This window comes from Betta splendens, chromosome 3, assembly GCF_900634795.4.
Source record: "Betta splendens chromosome 3, fBetSpl5.4, whole genome shotgun sequence".
In the NCBI taxonomy this organism is placed as follows: Eukaryota; Metazoa; Chordata; class Actinopteri; order Anabantiformes; family Osphronemidae; genus Betta; species Betta splendens.
In genome coordinates, this window is record NC_040883.2 from 15,855,815 (window position 1) to 15,867,237 (window position 11,423).

An 11,423-nucleotide genomic window follows, 5' to 3' on the forward strand; every position below is an offset into this window, starting at 1 on the left:
AGTGGATTTGAAGCAGGGCTGGGCTGCTTCCTGAATATCTTACAGCCTCCTCAGTGTCTTTATCTACAATTCCACTTATTTACAGATCACTGGTGGAACATCTGCTCCAACACTTGCCCCAAATCCAAGAAGTGATGTTTTGCAATATACCATTTAATTTTTAATGCATAAATTCAGTTCTCCTTCAAAACACAAGAACTTTCATAGATAGGCTCCTTTTGATGACAACTAAACAACATCCAATAGCCTGGAAATATACTGGAATTCAAGGGATAAACAAAACTGTAGCAAACAAACAACTGCAGCAATGGTAAACACTGCAAAAGTTGACAATATCACAGAAACATAAAAGTCGCAGCACTATTTTATCTTGGTTATAAACAAGTCTGAATTCAGCTAATCAAATTAGATGAGTCACAAAATGTCAGCGAAAACACAACAACTGACTTCTTAAGAGATAAAACATGTCTTACATGTATTTTAGTTTTATAGATCTGCATGAGAAGGAAAGGTCATGAAAGTTCCAATATTATCATGCTTTAACTGAGAAGCTTCAAAAATGAACACACATGCGCCACACACAATTCAACCCATACACAAACTCTAAACACCTGCTTCACAAAGTGGTAGAGAATGAGCCATTTTGTACAGGCAAGTTGAAGTACTGTAGTTGCCCACTATTGTTACCGAGCCATTCTTTTACTCTGACAGGCAAGTTGTGATGCACCTGCATCTGTTCATCTGTACAGCGATACCGACTGGCCTCATGCCAACGATCCCCACTTCAGCTAGCATAGATACGACACATAATTGATTTGCAATACAGCATAATAGGCCATCAGTTTAATTATTACTGAGCGTTTACCATCCTCAACCTTTCTGTGCAGAGTTGCAGGAAAAAGAAAGAAAAGCTCATAATTTCAGCTTTTGTATGTGGCTTATTGTGAACATACCAAATGTTATTGTTCCTTTTTTTTATTTATGAATAGTGGTGAGGAAACGGAGTGAAGGATCATTATTACTAAAACAAATTGTAATGCTCAAATATGATACCAGTTTATTCCTTGATAAAACTACAGAAACCTAACATAGTCTATTAAACGTAGGAGATTTTTGAAACACGCACACACACACACACACATAGAAGGAATATTCAATCATGATGTAATTATGTGGACATTTCTGTGTACACTGTACAGTGAATAGAAGTGGAAAGAATAAAGGCATAAAAGAGATCCATAAAACAGTGGGCAAAACATGACTCAAAAGACATAAGGCTGTTGCACAACTGTTATTATCATATAATGAATCATAATCATGAGCTAATTGTAAGTTAAACAGGGTCATTGATGTTTTTGTTTTATGCTGTGTACTGTAGGATGCAATGGAGTTCAGTTTGGGATAACTTTGTATTTTATGTATTGTGATAAATGCACAAAAATTATCAAATGTGGCGAGTAATTTCTGACATAATTTAGCTTTATATTTGAAATTTAAAGTCATGAAATTAAAAAGTATTGAGAAGTGAAAAATCTTGTTATTTCTACAGTAAGTTCAACGTGAACTAAATTTAGTCTAGGCTATCGTAACCCTTTTAAAGAGTTTACGTTTCACATCAAATGTTATTGTATAGTGTGACTTAAGAGTTCCACCTTAACTAAACTAAAGTAGTGAATACACTTAGTCTGCCAAGCATGTATGGGACTGTTTACATTGGATTCAGGTCACGGAGCTGATTTCTTAACAGCACACAGTCTGTGTGCTGCACAGTGCACTGCTTCTTCTAATAATAAGTGAGCATCGTGCAGAGTGATTACAATTAAACAGTTATGAGGGTGTATCTGGTATGCAGCAGCATTTATATATACTTATATACATCAGCTTATTTAAACATACTGTCCAGAGGATTACGGCATCTTGTATACTGGAGGATGATCAGATGATCTTTCTGATGAGATCTTAACACAGAGAACTAATTTTCCTACTGTACCTGCCCTTGACGTGTTTGTGTTGGCAGACCATCTTATACCTGCCATACTTGCAACATGCTCTGACTGTGTGTCTGTAGTTGATGGAAGACGTTTCAAAGTTCCCTGAACCCATGTTTTTTTAATTTAATTACAATTAAAACAGCATAACATACTTTTCTACTTTTATTCAATGCAAAGTGTGACCCAAAAGGTAACTCACAGTGTACATGCCATATTAATGCATTCATCGCATATTATTAACTGTGGGACATCATTGATGTAAATATAGTTTTGTTTACACGTAGCAATAACATTTTAGATAACTGACTTTGACACCTTATTGCTACTGCAGTTATTTACATGGCTGTAAAGTAGTAAATGCCATGTGGATGTGTGATTGAGATCAACAGCCAGTGACACTAGGACACAGAGGGATTAATTAAACCCTGTTTTCTGACCAGCATGCACAGTATGGAACATTGCGTTTTCTCACTCGGATACATAAGTATTGTACTGTGACATGCAATGCTCTCCAAACCTGCCTCCAGATTGTAAGGCACATCTGCAGTCCCACTCTTTGGCTGTAAGTGATGTCATTGTCAGCCACCTAGTTTTGCTTTGACAGCTCCTGATCACACCTCTTGTGTTGGGTGGACTTGCCATTCAGCATCTCAACACTGCTTCTTCTGTCTGTCAGTCACTGCCAGTGGGTGATACTTTCCCTGGGGTGTGGTTGTCCATCAGGGTAGGTCTGGTCACTATGTTCACATGTGCCTGTCTATCTTTTTAGATTGATACCATAAAAACCTGAATTCATTTTCTTTTGGTTCTTTTCACTTCAGCTACATCATACTAGTCAGGAATGGGCTACTGGCCTTGTATTGACAATGCAACAGCATGATTCAAACAAAACCCCAAGTCTTTTTACTTTCTTCTTTTCTGAATCTAGGGATCAATATATTGTGCAGCAGAAGTTGCTCCCACAAAGGCAAGAATATGTAAACTTTTGTTTTACACTCTCTGTCTTTGGAAGAAAAAAAACTTCAAATGGAGGATACATCAAACAGAGACCCAGAACACTTTGATCTTACTGTGAATGCAATGAAGTTACATTGCATTAAAATGTAAGAACTGGACTTGAAAATAGAATACTGTAGAGAAACCTGTATAGTAAAGATGCCCGTGTTTTAAAAAGAATATTGTACAGTGGGATGTTTGGGAGAAGGCTAGTTTTAATAACAAAAAGTATATGTCAGTGATATACTGAAGACAAATTCCCCAAACCCCTGAGAGGTGAGGAGACAAGTGATGAAGGTGTACTTCAGTAGGTCATCTGACTGGCAAACACATCTTTAGTTGATATAAATAGCTTTCTACTGTGACAGTGTCTTAAAAAATCTTGGCAAGTTTCAGGTATTTTGGACAACACATTAACTAGCCGGACGTTCTGATATGATTACATCAACAAAATCTGCAGGAGTAACAATGTTTTTACATGTTCTGACAAATGACCATGCCAAGCAAGAAGTATAATTTACCACTGATTAAACAGCAGGGCTCTTAACAGAAAGCCAAGGCTCATACAGTTAACACAACTCATCATTATTTAGGCATATTCAGTATTATGACCCAGCACTGGTGGCATGCCCCTGAAGAACGGCTCCTTGTCCTGTCAAAGTAAACTAGAAGAAGCAGAAAAGGATAAGGACCAAAAATACTGGAATATAGTGTGAAAATTGAATGGCCTTCTCAAGCAGGAACGCAGGGACCCTTCTTTAGAACTGGTTTGCCTTTTTTAACTAAATTCTGACACAGCTGATGAAATGCTGCTGCAGAATTTTTCATATGTGATGCTTAACACAATATTGTGCAACACATTTTCTAGTTTGGTACATGCCATAATTGCTTACTTATTGAATATGTTGGAAAACTGTCTTTTTTGAAAGTATTTGTTTGTATAAGGGAAAATGTCCATAAGCAGAGAGTAATGAACACTGGCTCTGGCATCTAGCTCTGGGTTAAACCTTGTAATTGGTTCAGATTTAGGGATTCTAGGATCAGGTTAAGCATCATAGTGTAGATGAACACACACAATGTTATTTGTATGTTCATGCATTTGGTAGCACTTTTCCTGTACAAAGGGTTGTTGTGACTAGTAAATTACCTGCTCCTGAACATAAACAGTAAATTGGAAGTAGTCTTTCACTGCCTTGCCTACAGCAGCTAAGTTGAAAGGCGGGACAGACAGAATAATTGTATGAAGTTTACAGTTACAGCTGTTAACATAGTTAATAATTTTTAAGTTTGGAGGTGGGTTCATATTTGGGGTGGGGATCTTTTCCATTAGGGGATGATTAAATAATGATAAGCTTGTGAATATTTACTGTGATATTACAGTGAATGTAGCGTGTGACCCACTTTAGACTTTCCCATCTGAAGAGGATAAACCCTTTGATAATTCTTTGACTGCAAACAGTATTTGACTGTGTGTCAGTTTTAGGTAATAAAATGCCTCTCCACTGTTTTCCCCTCCTGTTTCAGCTGTGCCGAAGATGTGTTTGTTAGAGCCATAGCAAGATGTGAAGTCTGAGGTAGATGTGACTGAGTGATGTGTCACATAATCTCTTGGACATATCTAGAGGATGTTATTCCAGGAGAGGACATGGGGGCTGCTTCATCAAATATTTATCTGGGAAGAGTAGCGCAGCTATGGCAGATAGATGGAGTGACAGAAAGGAATGAGGCAGAGAGATGAGGATAACAAGTAAAGTGTTTGTATGTCACTTTGTTTGTATGCATGTCTCTGTCTCTTACTCATGCTGGTTGGTAGGTGACGTCAGAGATAACTTTTGAAAACATGTTTATTTGTGGCTAATTTACATTGAAAATGAATTATTCTGTAACCACCATAAATCAACAGACGATACAGACATATACCGCACATACAAACACACAGTTTTAAACATACTCTGAGAGCTTAAAGAGGCTTTGAGCATGATAACTCCCAACAAAAACCCTCCGGCTGAGCTCTGACACAAAGCTTATAATCTGGTGCTCTAGTGGTTGAATTTAGCTGCATCACTGCGCAGCGAAAGCAGCTCTGGACATAGTCATTTAATTCTTAGTTTGTAAGAGGAGATCTTCAAATGTGGTACAAGGAAATATGCTAAGACTCTAAGAGCCACAAACTGTGGGCTTATCAGCATTACTTTACTTTCCATGATTTACAGCCCGATATGTAACAGCATAGAGCAATAGAAAGTAAGAATCCTAGAAACGTCAGTAAGAACTTCAGTTACAGAACAGGACAGCGCAGTATTGAATAGCATTAAGACTTTATTTTATACTGTTATGAAGAGGTATCTCTTCATTAGATAAATTACACCTGGGCTCTAAATCTTTTCATATACTAAACTAAACATATACATACACATCAAACAGATTTAATTGATAATAGTACATTCATAATACATTAATTAAAAAATAAACACATGTCCTTTGCTTTTACTTAAACCCTTTATAAATCCTTAGATGACTTTGGTTAATATTTGTTTAGTGTAGACCAGGACCTTAAAATAAATGTGTTCGGGCAAAGGACCATGGGAAAAATTGCTCCCAGAAACTCTTGGTTGTGCTTGGCTGCCCTGCTCTGGTGCTTCAGTGCTGGATCCTCCATTCCTGACAGACACCAGAGCCTAGTGGGAGCTTGGTGGATTGGCCTCTCTCAGAGGGAGGAACACTGCTCCCACCCAGACGAGGTCATGTTAGACTTTTGTCATTATCCTCTGAATAGACAGGGAAAAGGCATTCATATCTTGTAGCTATTAGTGCCAGGCAGAGACCAATTACCACCAGGCAAAAGGGCAAATGGGAGGTGGACATGAATGAAGCTGGACAGGTCATAGTGGTCATATAGCAGTGTCAGTGGTGTCATAATTTCCGCTAAAGTTGTAAATATCTCCTAGGTAAGTAAAGGGGCAGGAAGGGTTGAATTATGTACACATTGCCTGTGCATTAAAAACGATAACGTTCATAAGGGGTCATCTCTGATAAACAAGATCATTATTGCCATTATCTGAATTGCCTTTATCTACTTTCTTTACCAAAATCATTTGCATCAGCAGTTTATCATAATCATCCTCGTCACATTCATCAGTGCAAGTTACAGATGAATACAGGCTTTTATTTTTAGGACAAGGTTGATATTACCTTTTAAAATCACGAAAGCCAAAGGTTACATTAAGTAACTGCAATGTTAGTGAATCAGAATGCAACCATTTTCAAAACTATAAAGCCCAATATTTGCTTCTTCGACTGCACTGAAGTTATTATTACAGTACCTTTACTCTACTACTGTTCAGTAATAAGCAAAAATCTGTAACCCATTCACATTCACAAGATAGACTTCTGTTAACCACCCGCTGTTTCACAACTCTGATCCTGTCAACAGGGAAATGTTGCCTCTCTCAGGATGTTGGGTTTAGAGTATATTCTTAGTCGTTCTGTTCTGGGGGGTAGAAAAGGCTTGAAACCATGATCAGCAGTCTGTTAACTTTGTGAATCAGATATTCTTTTTCACTTTGGCCTGTGTGTGCTGACAATGTCACATGTAATACACAAAAGAATCATCAGAAACCTTTGTATTGTCATGGTTGTCAGTATGCTAATTTGTAACAATCTCAAAAACAGTTTCGAACATAGAATTATAGCGGTAAGGGAATTAAAATCTTAGAAGGTGTCATTGGGGATTCTAAAGCCAATTTCTAATTTTGTTTTTATAATAATTCCTAATTTTAGGAAAGAAAATATTGATGACACGCAATTAGCTTTCTGCTAGAGGCCCCTTATACTGTGCTGAGGGCACTTGTGTGTGACCATGTTTAGCTGTATAATTTGTGATAAACCAAGTAAATAAATAATGATTTACTCATTTAAAATATAGTTGCTTGTATCACTGTATTGGTTTGTCTAAACAATCTTATTTTTTTACTTTACTTGAATGTTTCGACTGCATTAGCTCAACAAGACCCAAATACCTCGTAACAGCCTTTTCAATAAAAAAACAGCTTCTGATTCTGATTGATTTAATCAAATCACACAAACTGTGTTAATGCATTTTTGGCAGTGAGCATCTCTGGGAATTGGCACGTGCATTCTCTCTGTGCACACCTCATTTACTGCATGCATTTGGACAACCTGGTTTGATGTCATGTTCTAAAGTACCAGAGGATTTACGCCCACTCCTGTCGGCTGGACAGAGGGAAGGGAGTGAAGAAAGTGCATGAGATTATCTGGTTGGAAGAAGGGCCAGATAACATGAATTCATCATCTTTATACATTGGTTCATGTTCACCTCCTCTTTAGTGTTAGATGTGTAACTAGAAATTTTCACACACCTCCTCCCACCCCTCACTTTCATGCCACACAGGGGTGATCAGCTGGAGGAAATCAAGCTCCTCTCTAAATTTCCTCTCAACTGATTAAGATAAACTGCTTTTCAGCCATGGTTACCCCCCCAACCAATCAATTAAAGTAATCAATTAAAGGCCTGCCGGCTGAGCCTTTGGTAATTGAGGGTTGAATAAACACAGGCTGCTGATACTGATGATAAAGCCGTAACAAAACCATGGGCATGAAAAGGGCCTGAAAATGTGATTTTGGGGAATTGAGTACTGTAAGTCTCAATTGTGAGCTAACAGAGATAAGTGAGGTTTTGTTTTTGTTTTATTTCATACCCAGCACATTCCTGGCTGTTTATCTGGGGTTGCCAAAGATTCTGCCCTAGGACGTTAAATATTGAATAAAATCATCAGCAAGGACTTCCCAATTGGCCGTGGCTACTATTTGAAAAAAGTGCCAGTAGAATTCAAACATGGCACTCTGTTCCAGCATGTCCTCCAGTGAAAACAAATCCTCAGAGGAGAGTGAAAGAGACTCTTTGGCCAGGCTTGGCCTCTCCACTCCTGGCTGCAGGTCCAAGAGGTGAGGGGGCTGCCTATACTTCAGGGTTCCTGAATTATAGCCACAACGGGCTCCCCGGCTGACTCACTTAAATATGCATTTTCGTCTGTCTACTCAAAAATGTAAATTTGGTTTCACAGGCATGGCAAACTTGGCACATCAAAATAAAGAAATCTTTTACTATTAAACAGAAATGTCAACAGTTAGAGAATCGTTGAAACTCATTAAATCTCTCCCTGCTGCATTAATCCTTCACTGGACGTTTGTTGGCTTTTTTATTTAGTTTATTTAGAAAACCAGGTTTTACAGGAGGCTTTTGAGGGGCAGGCTGTACATTTGGTTTGAATCAGTCTGCTTTTGTTGAGTTTGGTGACTGTACGTCTAAGACCTCACAGGTTCCTCCCATTCTGTGGTCTGGCTTTGTGAATTGCTTGTCTGATGATGTTTTACTACAGAGAGTAGACACACAGGCTCTTGCTTGAGATTTGTGTGACCCTGCCTTTTTTTGAGGTCAACATTTACATGTGATGTCAGAGCATGGATCTAGTAAGTGACTGTGACAGAGTCGGCCTCGGACGTTGGGATCAGTCAAACACGTGGCCTTGATTTTGAACTCCTTTCTTTTAAGAAGTAAAGTACAAGCAGATTTGTGCATTGCCAGCTGTAAAGGCTTCAGGGTTTTTTGTGTAAAATGCTGTCACTGTTCCAAATTCAATATGTGAATATGCGAAGTGCAGCAGTAGCAACACAGACAGACGTTCCTTCCTCACTGAGGTGTTAACAACATAATATTGTATAGTCCTTACTCTGAGCGTGCAGGGAAGTGCTGTGCTTACTGCAGTTCATTATCTAACAGCCACATAACGTAATTTAACATTTCCTTTGTGTTCAGGGACACCACAGCAATTAGCTAACAAGTGGGTCATGCATTAGCCAGGCCCACAGACCCAGGAGAAAGATGAGCCTCCGGGGCAACACTCAACAATTCTTTGTAATAGAATGGCTAAGAGCGAGAGTCCATTGGAAAACATTTAGTGGGGAGGCACGTTGGCACAGGTAATTATATTACTGATAATTTACAACAAATGTACCCTGGACTGTTTTTTTGTTTGCCTTCTCCATGGTTTTGTTTTTGCCTTTTGTTATTCAACAAACTTGCCACTGAATCTCCTCTTGGCATTTTTTAATGGCATTAATAATGGAGGACTGCAGATTTTCCAGAGATTGCAATTATATGATTGTGAAGTCTGAGGCTGAGCCCACCTCCGACCCGAAAAGACTGGTGGACGCTTCCTGCTATTGACAACTCCTTAACTGTGATTCCACTCTCTGACCCAAACTGTAGATATACACAAAGAATAGGCTGCACTGTTGGGCCCTGATCTCAACAGGGATCATATAGTATGGACACCTCTTTGAAATAGTTTACTTCAAAATAAATACTTAATGCAGCATGCTTTTTCTGATGAAATAATTCATTGAACACACTAACATTTGTAATAGCTAACCAGCCCCTCACAACAGTGTTAGAGTAAGACTCAAGGTTGATCAATAGAAGCCTTAGGGGTTTTATTTTCTGTTCCTTGATCAAGGCTGTCAGATTAGTATAGGTACACTGTAAATAGGACTGCTCCTTGAGCATAGGCGGCAGCTCTGCAGCACAGGTTGGAGCATCGCTCCCTCATTAATATGATTAGGAAAACAGCCTTCGGGCAGTGAGGATGCAGAGCAGCCCAAATCGAGACTCTGTGGATACCTCAGTGGATACCATAGGACAATGCGTGTCAGTGTGTTTTTCATGGCCCCACAAATGTGAACAAATGTGAAAATGCACATACAGGCGCCTTTGTGACTCTGACCCACAATGAGGATTTTTAATTGCTTGAAGTGTGTGGTGTTGTTTTAAAATGAAAGCTACGTGTTTTTATAATTTTGAAATTGTTCTGATTCATATTCCAGGTAGTTTTGATCAAGTACATAATTTGATTTTATTAATTGATGTTTTATTTTTCTCCTTTGTCATGTTCTTTTTCTTCTCTCTGTCTGTTCACTCACCACTTTCACTAGATTCCTAAAATCCTGCACGTTGTTAATCCTGTCAGATCAGTTTCAGGGGGTTATGGGTGGAAATTAAGCACATTTATACTAGTTTCTGATCATGTATGTGGTTTTCTTGTTTATTAATTTTTAAACATTAACAAATTTGTGCAGCACATTTTTTAAAAGCATGTGAGTGAAATATGAGTGATAATATAATTGATTAGTAGTAGTCATGCATCATTTCTCATCTGATTTGCAATCCATTTTGTTTTGGAAATCGCTGGACAGGGTTTTCGCGTCGTCTCTTTTTTTTCCCCAGTAGCTGTCATCTTGTGAGTAATTATCATTGGTCTGTGTGTCATAAGCCGGTGAGGATAGTGACACTTGTACTGATCTATTTATCTTTTAGTGCCGCTTTGGAAACAGGTTGCCACCTCCTCAATCCAACAGACACACAACACAAGTGTTATTTGAATGCGTTCCATATTCAGCAAAATAGGTGAAAGTGAAAACAGACTTTACTGCTTTATGTGACAAAGTCAGTGTTTGATGGCAATAATTACAGCAGGACATTTTGCTGATCATAAACAGCATTTATTTTTTGTACTTTAGGGATAAGAGTTAAATCACTACATACTTTATGGTGGAATGAAAACAACATTGTACTTAAAGGAATTGCCACAGTGCGTAATGAGCTGCTATCAAAGATGTTTTAAATGAAATATTTCTGTTTAATAACTTACTTCAATGTCTATTTGTACAGTATATTTCCATGTTACTTTTAGGACCTTCAACACCAAGTACGTAATCAAGCTTGTTTCTTGTCTAATAATATCACAATTTGAAAAATCTCATCTAACAACAGCTTGTGTGTTGACACTAAAGCTCAGTTTTTGTTCTATGCTGAAGGACATTTATATCATTTCAGCTGTAATTTGTAAAAAATCTTGGTGATGCTGCACAAAGTGAAACTTTGTCAGAAATCTGTGTTTTGTTGACCTATAAATAGTGGTTTCTGTTATACAAACTGTGGCGTTAAAAGGTGTTTGCACAGAAGGTGTTGTGGTTGGTTGGTCTCCTTATGTTTTCAGTAAGAGGCTAATGATAAAAGCAGATGAGCCCTGATTTTATGCCTGTGTCTGAGTTGAGGCGCTTGGTTGTGTATCCACTACCAGAGACAGCCAGTAGATGGTACTCTACTGTGGGGCTAAGCTGAAAATGGGACCATGCATTGCTGGTGTGCTGAAAGGATCTCATAATAACTGTTAAAAGTTGAGTAGATAAAGCTTTTTAAAGGGGATTAATATGCATTTTCTGTCGTTCTCCATGGTGCACATACAGTATCTTACAGTATATTAACATATTAAACATGTTGAATGACTTTTCACAAAGTAACAACTCAATCTGAAGTTGGGATTGTGTTAATGTGAAGGTAACAGTAGGTGTATCGCC